We start from the raw sequence: 10463 nt of genomic DNA on the forward strand, positions 1-10463 counted from the left end.
CCTTTCTCAATTAAACTAAGGTGTCTAAAAAGAAAGGAGGAGTCTGAATCTAGAGACTGAATTACAGTGATAACAGTAAAATAAGCATTTCAGTTTGTAAGGGAGTTGTTTCTGATATTTTAATGTTTATTACAAGTATTTTTGAGGGGTTGAAAAAGGTAACTAATGCAGTGTGTCTTATAGAGGATAACTAGCTAATATTGCAGGCAACAGCTTCAGTAAAACTACCAAAGTGAACAGTCAAAACTTATACTGTTTCCTTATTGCTTTTATATTCTAAGCCTTTTTCTTTTTACATAATAACATGCTTGGGCTCTCTACTTCATAATTTGAGCTTCCATTTATTTCTTTTTGCAATGTTTTATGTCACTTATGTTTAATTCTGTAAAAAAATGCACTTATTTTTCAGTTAATTAAGTATTATATCTTTGTGGGAAAGACACATTGTTTCAATGGATTGCAACTCATAAGTACCTAGTACTCATACCGAGATCAGTCACAGTTACATGTCACAATAATGTTATGTATGATTAATACTGAATGATTAGTTCATAGGTTTGTTTCAATGAAATATTCCCAATATTAACATATTCTAGTACTTCCTCAGACACTTATGAAATTTAAAACCCCCAACTCATTAGTACATATCAAAGCCATAGTAGGAAGATTGATGTGATGAAAGCATTTAATCAGATGTTCACATAAACAAGCTAATGAACATCTGAGCCATTTTTATGATTGTAACAGAATATTTAGTTTGAACGAATAAATGTCTTTTGTACATTAATTACTCATTTCATATAGAAGGCAATTTTATTTTACTGTGTTGCACAGAAAATCATACTGGTAGTAATATCCATTTCAAAGAAATAGTTGGTTTTGTAAAGTCTTTACTTACCCTGTGGAGAGTAGCAAGTTTCAGGAAATGTTTTAGGCTCCTGAAGAATCTGAGAAACATCTGCTTCAATGAAAATATTTTCCTTCTGAAATACTGAACATTTAGCACTTACTCATAGGCATTTCATAGCTGTAAGAGAGAGGGGATGATAAAAATCAGTCTTAACTTGGGAAAAATAGTTCGACTTATTGTTCTTGACTACAGAAAATTACAGTGCAAACGTAGGGGAAAAAGTGCATGTTGCAAAATGGGATAATGTTAGAATTAGGGTATTTAGGAGTACATCACTGTATACCCATCTCAGTAGTATAGGATATTATGTATGTCACTAAATCAATGCACAATATCTTTGACAATATAATGAAGGAAATAGAGTCGCTTTCGTCATTTTGTCTGTGGATGAATCAGCCAGCTAGCTTCCAACACGACAAGCAAAACCAGTTGGAATTAATAACTTTTCTAAGAAAAGTGATTTCCTGAATTTGGGTATAGTTCCAGCAAATTCAAAGTTAAGAAAAAAAAGAGGGAGTGAAAGGAAAAAAAATAAGCCAAGTAGGTAGGTGAGTTTAAAATTGTATTTTTTTCATTTGACATTTTCAGAAGAAAATATTTCAACTTAAGTATGTTTTTATTTCTAAACTGTTTAACTTCTGAAGTATATTAGAAATTATCCAAATAAATGCAAATATTTCCACTCTATCTGAAAAAGATGCTCAGTTACAACTGTAATTTTTTCCTTCTTCATCATGCAACATTTCTGTACCAGCCACTGAACCAAAACAGCTATTTGAAAAGATCTTCCCTTCAGTTTCTCTAGTGACTATTAGCTGATAGTGGAATGATCCTGCCCCCACTGTCTGAACTAGGCTGAAATACCGAGGTAGGGACTGGTGGGATACAGACACATATAAAACAAGGAATCCTCTGTGTGGTAAGGAAAATATCTGGATGCTTCTCTAAGTGTTTATAATAGCACAAATGAAGACAGAAAGTGAACACACTTGTTGTCTTCATCCTTCTCACTGTCTCTCAGTTTGTCTCCCTGCAGAACTGAAATCTGATTTTGCAATGTGAAAGGCACAATACCTTTCAAATATGATGGAAGAATAATAATAAAAAAAAAACACACCGAAACAACAAAAAAACCCCAAACCCATAGAATTTCTAGAAGAATGGTTATCAAGAACCAAGTGTACTCTATTACTGTCTGATCCAGCTGAAAAACCAAAAGCTGCTGAAAAACCTCTATATGTGAGTTTATAAAAGCTTGAATATTTTATATACATTTAGGAAAAAAGCTGGAAGCTTTTCAAAAAGCTGGAATCCATGTAGAAAAGAGCAAAGCAGCTTTAAATATCTAAGGGACACAAACAATAAATTTTCCATGATGAGGACTGCATTGACACCTTAGAGCAATTTAGAAAATTATTACCTATTTAATTATTTTGAAAGAAGTTTTTTTCTTTTTTTTTTTGTTTTTGCAATGTTGAATTCATCCTATGAAACATTATTTATGTATATAACAAATGACTAAATGACTCACTAAAGAAAATGAGTGTTTCGCCACTTTCAGGGGGAAATACAATAAAGTGAAGATTGTGTTGAAGAAAATGCATTAATACACAAACAATGTGATCTTAAGCTCCTTAAAAAAGGGCAGAAGAGAGAGAAAACTTCTGCATCTGGAAAATGGGAATACCAACAACTCTCTTCCAACTAATATTACTGATTAGCCAGGAAAGATAAGGGATCTCCTCTCACATAAAAGAATTAGGAAACCTGAAAAATATATCCCCAAGCAGACACTGCACAGTATTTCTTAGCAATAATATGTATTCAATAATCTGGGACAGGATTTGTAATGGTCCTGTTTCCCACCTGAAAAATGAATCTGGTGAAGAGAAACATGTTCAATCAAACATCTTGTTTTGGTTTACTAGCCATTGTCTCAGCCCCTGTTCACATGAATGTAACATCTCTGAGATATTAGATACCTCAGAAATAGTCTATGTTCCATAGCCAGAGTGCAAATTCAGTAAAAGAAGAGTAATTAGCAAGTTTTTACAAACATGGGTCATGTCAATTTATTTAGAATCTTTGTCTTGCTTGCATTACCTTTTTTTAAATAGAATTTTAATTTCCACCATTAAATATAAATAAAAATTAAAAAAAAATTAAAAAATGGGTTCTCCTAAACTTCTCAAGACCAAAATATCAGGTTATTTATAGGTATTTTAACATATAGAATAGGTATTTTTCTGATTATTTTAGATGTCTTGAGTATATTTTTTGCTGGAGACATGACTGACTTCAGCATTTATTGTCTGGTTTTACTGGTTTTCAGAGTGCAACTGATGTTTAGCAGCTCTAAATTCCCTTAAAAAAGGGATACAGAAAAGATTTCCATAAAGCTACTTTAATTCAATTCACTCTCATTTCTAGACATTTCCCATAAATCTATCTGACAGTGTCCTTGCATTCTGTTACCATTCTTAACAGGTGAAATCATTATAAATCCTGGATGTTCAAACTGATCTGAACCCTGTAGTTAAGGTCAGCTGACAATAGAGGAAATCAATAAAAAACAAATGAAGAAGACATGGATTTTGTCTAATTGGCTCATGTTTCCACAGTATGTGACAGAATGATCTTGAAAATGCAAAACTCAAACACTGTTATAAGTCTACTGTTGCAAATGGCTTATTTTTTCTGCTGTTAAAAAAAATATATATTTTTTAAAATAACCGGCTCCATAGTAATTATAAAAAAAACCAGGATAGATCCTAAGGAGATTAAGCAGCATAAAACATATATATTTTCTTGAAAAAGAAGATATTACATTGTATTTGATATTTTCATGCTCAGTGAGTGATTGTGGTCACTTCTTCAGAATTAAATTAACCGAGCTCTGTGAACTGACTGCTACAGATGAGAGAATCTGACAATTACAAATATATGAAATGGGAGTAGTCATTAAGAGACATGAGGATGTGAGTCCAGTACTCCAGGAATTTCTCTACTCCAGGAGAAGAAACAATAGGAGTACATCATACCGCAGTCAATGACTTAACCTCTTTTGTGATATTGTGCTTTAGTTTCTTTAGCAAAGGGCATTAAAGGCCTTAGAGGCAATCAATTCTTATACACTTAGCAATTATGTGGGATTATGAAGATTTTTTAAATTATTGTTATTATTTTTCATACATAAATTGGGGAAACCCACATATATTGTCAAACCTTTGACACCTTTAGAGACTCCACTTGGTTCCCTACTAAACCTTTAACGCTTGAACTGGTTTTGTTGCCTTTTCTCCTTTGCTCTCCTGCATGACATTATGAAATCACTGACCAAACATTTGGATCCATCTGCAAAAGGACATTTAATAAAATTAAAATGAACTAAGTGAAAGTGTAAACTGAGCTGCATCATCCAATTCTTACATTGCTGTTTATTTCGCACAAAGGTTTACTTGACTAAAATAACTCAAAACCATGCTTCTGGAAAGGAATGTCCATTCAGATGTAATAGACTGCAATCTAACTTCACACCTTTGGCTAATTCTTCCTAATTTCCCCAGTGTCTCTGTTTGGAAAAATATCCTGGAGGCACACTAATCCTTGAATCAGCTACACAATCTTTGTAATACAAAATTGGCTACATGCCTGGAACTTCTGGTCTCTGATTTTCTCTTTCATGCAGCATTTTTTCTTCTAATATTCCAGACAAGTAAAGTCCAGATGTTTTCTGCTGTTTAAGAAAGCAAACACAGGACACCCTTAGGCATTTAGTCTTGTACTTACCAAAGTTCCATTAAATTCAGTCTATTTCATTTGACAATCATAGGTACTGTTTGTCTTTGGATTGCTTTTCAAATATTGGTTAGTACTTCAGGGCTTGCCTATCTTTAAATGGAATAGGGCACTGAATTACCATATTCTCCATCACTGATTTGTATATCTAGAGGATGCAGGGCTCGAAACAGTTAAACTGGTTACCCAACTAGTCAAACTGACTAATTGTTCAACCAATACAGGTACAGATTTTTATTACAACAAATACTGGTCCAAGAAACTATTTTTTCCTAAAAGTTACTACTTCCTATAGTAATTTATCAACTGCATATTTCAAAACAAGAAACTTTTAGAAAAAAAATTTGGTAAAAACTGACTTTAATACTTGTACAGCATTAAATTCACTTAACTTTCCTTCTCAGCCAGAGAATCTAAATGTCTTGAATAAATAATTTTAACTATCACTCCTAGTTATTTATAACCCAGCTCTATATTTCTCAGTAAAAAACAGTAGCTTTTTTGATCCTACAGGGCATATTTATTAAACAGGATGAAAGAAATTTCACTACCAAGTATGCCAATGCCACCATTTCATGCATCCTTTCTCTCTACAGTTTTTCTCCCTGTCCATCTATGTATTAGCAAACACTTAGGGAAACTAGCATTTTTTTATTTTGTTTCACACAATTACATTTGAACTACATCTTAATAATTTTTATGCATGATATTGCAATGCAGTAAGGGAATAATTTGGTGGCTTTCTGGATTAGGACAATAATCAGGAAGATGTATGCACTGGTAATATCACCTGTGGTCCAGAGACCTGGGCAAGACATGGTTCCCAAGACAGTGGGGAGCAATAGGTCCTCTTCTTCCTTCCTCCCCTTCCTTCCTTCCTGACTGCCTTCTCATCGAAAACTCCGGATGGGTTCCCACTGTAAAGTATGCAATTACAGAGGGTGGAAATGCCACACTCTGTCCCCAACTCCACTCTGTCCTGCTGCCACAGAGCCCTGAGCAGCAGCCCTACCCCGCCCCAAGCCTGCTGCCCTTGCAGGGCTCCCTCCTGGCTCCCTTCTGCACAGCTCTGGCACAGCACAGTCGTCATAACTTTGTGCTTCCTGGTACCATTTTAGACAACTCTGGGATTTCTGTCTCTACCAGAAAGCTGAAACTTGAACTTCTCAACAGTTTCAACAAGAAGATAATTAAAATTTTTAAATTATAGATTGAGCTTTTGAACAACTTATGAGGTGAGAATAATAGACTCTTTAAATTATTTCTGTATTTTCTTTCTTACCAACTTTTAACAATAATTGTAATAAGTGCATTTCTAATCACAACCAAATGTTACAGTTTAAACCACAAGATATGCAATTTCCTCTTTTGTATTAACAAAAGAACAAAATAGAAATTCCTATCAAGCATACTGAATCCCCTTGTTCTTTCATTCTATTCTGGTGTACCTAATAAAGTACTGTTTCCTTTCCTGTAGCATTACCATAGCAAATTATCTCTTGCAATTCCTTTGGTAATGCATGTGAAAATAAAATGTTCAGGACAGATGATGCTTTGCTGACCTTACAGCTGAAAGGAAGAAGATTCAGCTAAAGCCACATGGACCTGATTTCCTTAAAAAGAGATAAGGTTGGTATCAGGTCACTTTATGGAGAAGAAATAACTGGGAGGAATCTTTCACCTTCCAGGATTGTCTGTGTTATCCTGAGAGCAAATCAACCATTCAAAGAAATCTGAAGCTAGACAGGTTTTAAAGGAAATAAAAGTAAATATCTCTTTCCCCTTTTAACATTTTCCCACCCTTGTATCTCGCCTTCATAAATTCTACTTGATGCTTTAAGACTGAAAACACATCCCATTCTCTAAGAGCTCAGGTATGTCTTCTTTGGATGCAATTATTTCTGTTTGAGTAAAATTTTCTGAGTCACTGATCTTACCACACAGGTTTCCCCCTTAAGCATAACAACTGGAACTGCAAGCTTATATCTGTAACTCCCTAGGAAATAAAGAGTAGCATGAAATAAATGCTAATAAAACCCCCAATATAAAAAAGACGTGTAAGATTTCTAATTTGATACATTCAAGCATGAGCAAGTCAGTGTCAGGCGATTTTATCTATTCCTGCAGCAAAGGAACTGAAAGAGCATAAAAAAACCTCAGTAAGACCCTGCATGGAAACAAAATTGGACACCACTACACAATTCCTCAAGAGTTTATTTTTTCCCCCACTTCTTACCACTCCATTTTTAAAGCCACCATCTGGGGTAGACACTTGTGTGAAATGTCTGTAGAAGATGCACACTGGGAATGTGTTGATGGAAAGCCATTGGGGAGTTCTACTGTCAATAAACAAACTGGAAAAGGGCGCTTTCTTTCTTTGGCCCTCCAGAGAAACCAAATGATCATTTGTACAAATTGGTTTAAAGCTGGTGTGCTTTCCCCTTTTTCCTCACTGAGAATTGCTGAAGTGATGTATGGCTTCCTCCTGAACATTCACAAACCTCAGCTGGGGATTTACAAGGATGGATACTGCCCATGTGTGTGCAGGCTTGCCTACATCCATTTGGGCTTCAGAGCATAATTGCTCATTTTTACAAATGTTTTAAAGTCCAGTCAAAATAATAATGGAAAATAATTTTTGATTCTGTAATAATTGTAAGGTTAGTGTTGTTTTTGCAGCTGAATTTGTTTTATTCATATATCTCTTTAAAGGAAAAAACCTTCTGCCTCTTTTAAGAAAACATCATTAGCTCACTGACACACCCATATATCACCAGCTAGGGAAGAAAGGATGAAATATGGCATTGCATGAGCAAGCCATGGGTTAGGAAACAGATTTTACTTCTGGTTGGTAATCATGTACAGGCTATTTTTTCATTGCCTTAGTATGATATATTTTTTAGGACAAAGACATTAATTTTTTTTTCACTGAATTTTCTGTGATTTTTCACTGACATATTTGATTTAATTCTATGGTTATTTTCTCTTCTGCTAGTTGGTTTCCAATTTTAAGCACTTTTTTCTTAACTTCATCCTTAAAGAATTGTGCAGCAATGTGGACCAAGCCTTACATTACACCTATATAGTACAATGACACTCCAAAAGCATTTTGCAAGTGGAGAAAGTTAGCTAACCTACTTTTAGCATGCAAAAACTATTCTGTACTGACTTCCAATATTGCTACTGTAAATTCCCCATCCTTCAATTTTTTGTAGGGAAACCATGTCACTTTACTCCATTTCTTAAAAATTAAACTGCACATCTACCATATATTCATATTATTTTAGGATTTACGTGTTTGAGCTGAAAAAGACTGGAACCAAACTGTTAAAAATTGTTACAATATATATAAGACTTTGGCAAATGGTTCTATATGTTGGATTTAGTTGCAATTATAATGTTCTTAGAATATCAAACTGCAAAAAATCATTTTGTGTCTTTGTCAAAGGCAAAAAATTAGAATTAACCTTTAAACACTGAGCAAACAAATGTTAATTGCACTACAACAGTTGTGTATATACATTTTTTCTTCCATGACACTGAAAATTATCAATTATATCACATTTCATAATTATCTTCTGATTAAGAAGATTTTCCTCAAACTACACTTGCTGTTTAAAAGGAAAAAAAGTTACCTTCTCCTAACTTTATATTTTTTCTCTTCTTCTTATGCTAAAGGGTCACATTAATTTTTGAAAAAAAGTAGGAAGAAAATGAAAAAAAAAACAGTGAAAAGCACCTTAAAAGTTTATCCAGTCCAACCTCCTCTTCCATGACAGAATCCATTATTTGAAAATCCTACAGTATGTTTGACCAATTGATTTAAACTATCAGTTAAATTTTTGCGTTCTTCCCATTCTTCACTGTCTTTACAGTTATATTTTATATTTATCTAAACTGCTTGAATCCACTTTACTTTAGCCTTCTGCTGCCTATTGTTTATTCCGCCTCAGAGCCAGAATTGAGCAAAAATGTTGTGGTCCTTTTCTATTTGTAGATAACAGTATGATGTTGGAAGACTTCTGTTACTCCACAGTTTTTTATCTCCAAACAGATTAAACATTTCTTTCAATTTTTCATCTAAGGTCATGTTTTCAAAGTTTCCAACATTTCCTTCTTCTTGTCCATAAGATTTCCAATGGCATTTCTTCATTGTGATACCCAAAAGGGGATAAAATACTCCAGGTGCTACTAAAGCTGTAGTACTAGGTAGACTAGTCATGTCACACTGAATGTGCTACTTTATCCAGTTCCTATAATGCTTGGTTTATGAGCAGTATCAAATTTTGGTTCACATTCAGTTAGAATTCACAGTAGGCAGGATCCTTTTCTCAAGAACAAGTACTATTCAGGAGTAATTCCCCAACCTGTGTTTCTGTATTTGATAAATTCTGCCAAGGACAGAACTCTGCATATATTTAAAAGACAAAAAACCCCATGAATTTCAACAATAGTAATAATAATACTGGGACTACTACTAATATACCAACTATTATTATTTCTCCAATTTACTAAGACACTTTGAATTTACAAATGTATCTTCAGAAAAAGTTGTAACTACAATTCACTTGCAACTGCTGAACAGTTCAGTGAACAAATAATTTATTCTAATTGTCCTTGTTGAAATGCAGAACAGTACCAAATCAAAGATCAATAAAAACCTCCAATGAACACATCCTTCCACATCCTAGCAATTGATTCCCACTCTTGATGCAGCTACCCATCAACTTTGCACCCATCTTAAATCATGTTTCCCTAACTTACTTGGAAGCTCCTTAAACAAAAAGAGGTATAAAAGAAGAAACTTTCTGAAATAATGTATTTGTTGAAGTCATCTTGTTTAGATTCACTCTAAGTGCCAACTTCCTCACTGGAACATAAAATTAAGTTTAATTTGAAACAGCATAGTGCATCTGACTAGTTGGCAAATAAGTTGAAAAGCCATAAAACTTTTTCGAAATTGATACTTATTTGAAAGGGATAGAAGCATATGCTACGTAGCACCCAGATATTATCATCATCATTATAGAAGAGTCCAGAATAGCATAAAGAAAATATGCTAGTGAGAGAACATGGTGCAGAAAAGTATTCCAAATTAGAGCTATGTCACCAGGTTGTATAATAGAATTTTCCTGTACTATGACTTAGAATATAACTTGAAAGAAATAGTAAAGACTAGCAGATATATTTCTAAAAAGTGTAAAGATCAAGTCTAGTTTTCAATGGCTATTTCTTCATACAGAAATAGCACAGCTGACACTAAGGTTTTAAGTAAAGATAGAAGCAGTCAGCTGAAATAAAGGTCAAGAAATAGCTCTGGAAAAAGCACAGATTATTTTTATCCTCTGTTTTGATATTGAAGACAAGTTCACTGCCTTCCCTAGTGCACCACTATTGGATAATTGAGATTACTCAGACTGAAGCAAAGATTCATGACACAGTATAGACAGAGACACCCTGTGGGTTCTCTGAAAGCACAGTAGCAATATCAAAACAATCTTCCTCAGACCATTTGCCTTTAAAACCTCACAAGAAGCATTGTGATCCTGTTATATATTCAAATAACTTTAATGTTGCCAGAGGGTCTCTTTTGCTAATTTATAAATGTAATTATCTTTTAAGAGGTTCACCTCCTATAATTAAGAATTTGCTGGAAGAATAATTATGTACAGAATAGTATTTACAACATCTCAAAATATGCAGAGACATACTTACAAGGAAGCAGAATTTCATCTTGGCAATTAGTTTTGACTGA

This window comes from Lonchura striata, chromosome 2 (genome assembly GCF_050655825.1).
Source record: "Lonchura striata isolate lonStrDom1 chromosome 2, ASM5065582v1, whole genome shotgun sequence".
Lineage (NCBI taxonomy): Eukaryota > Metazoa > Chordata > Aves > Passeriformes > Estrildidae > Lonchura > Lonchura striata.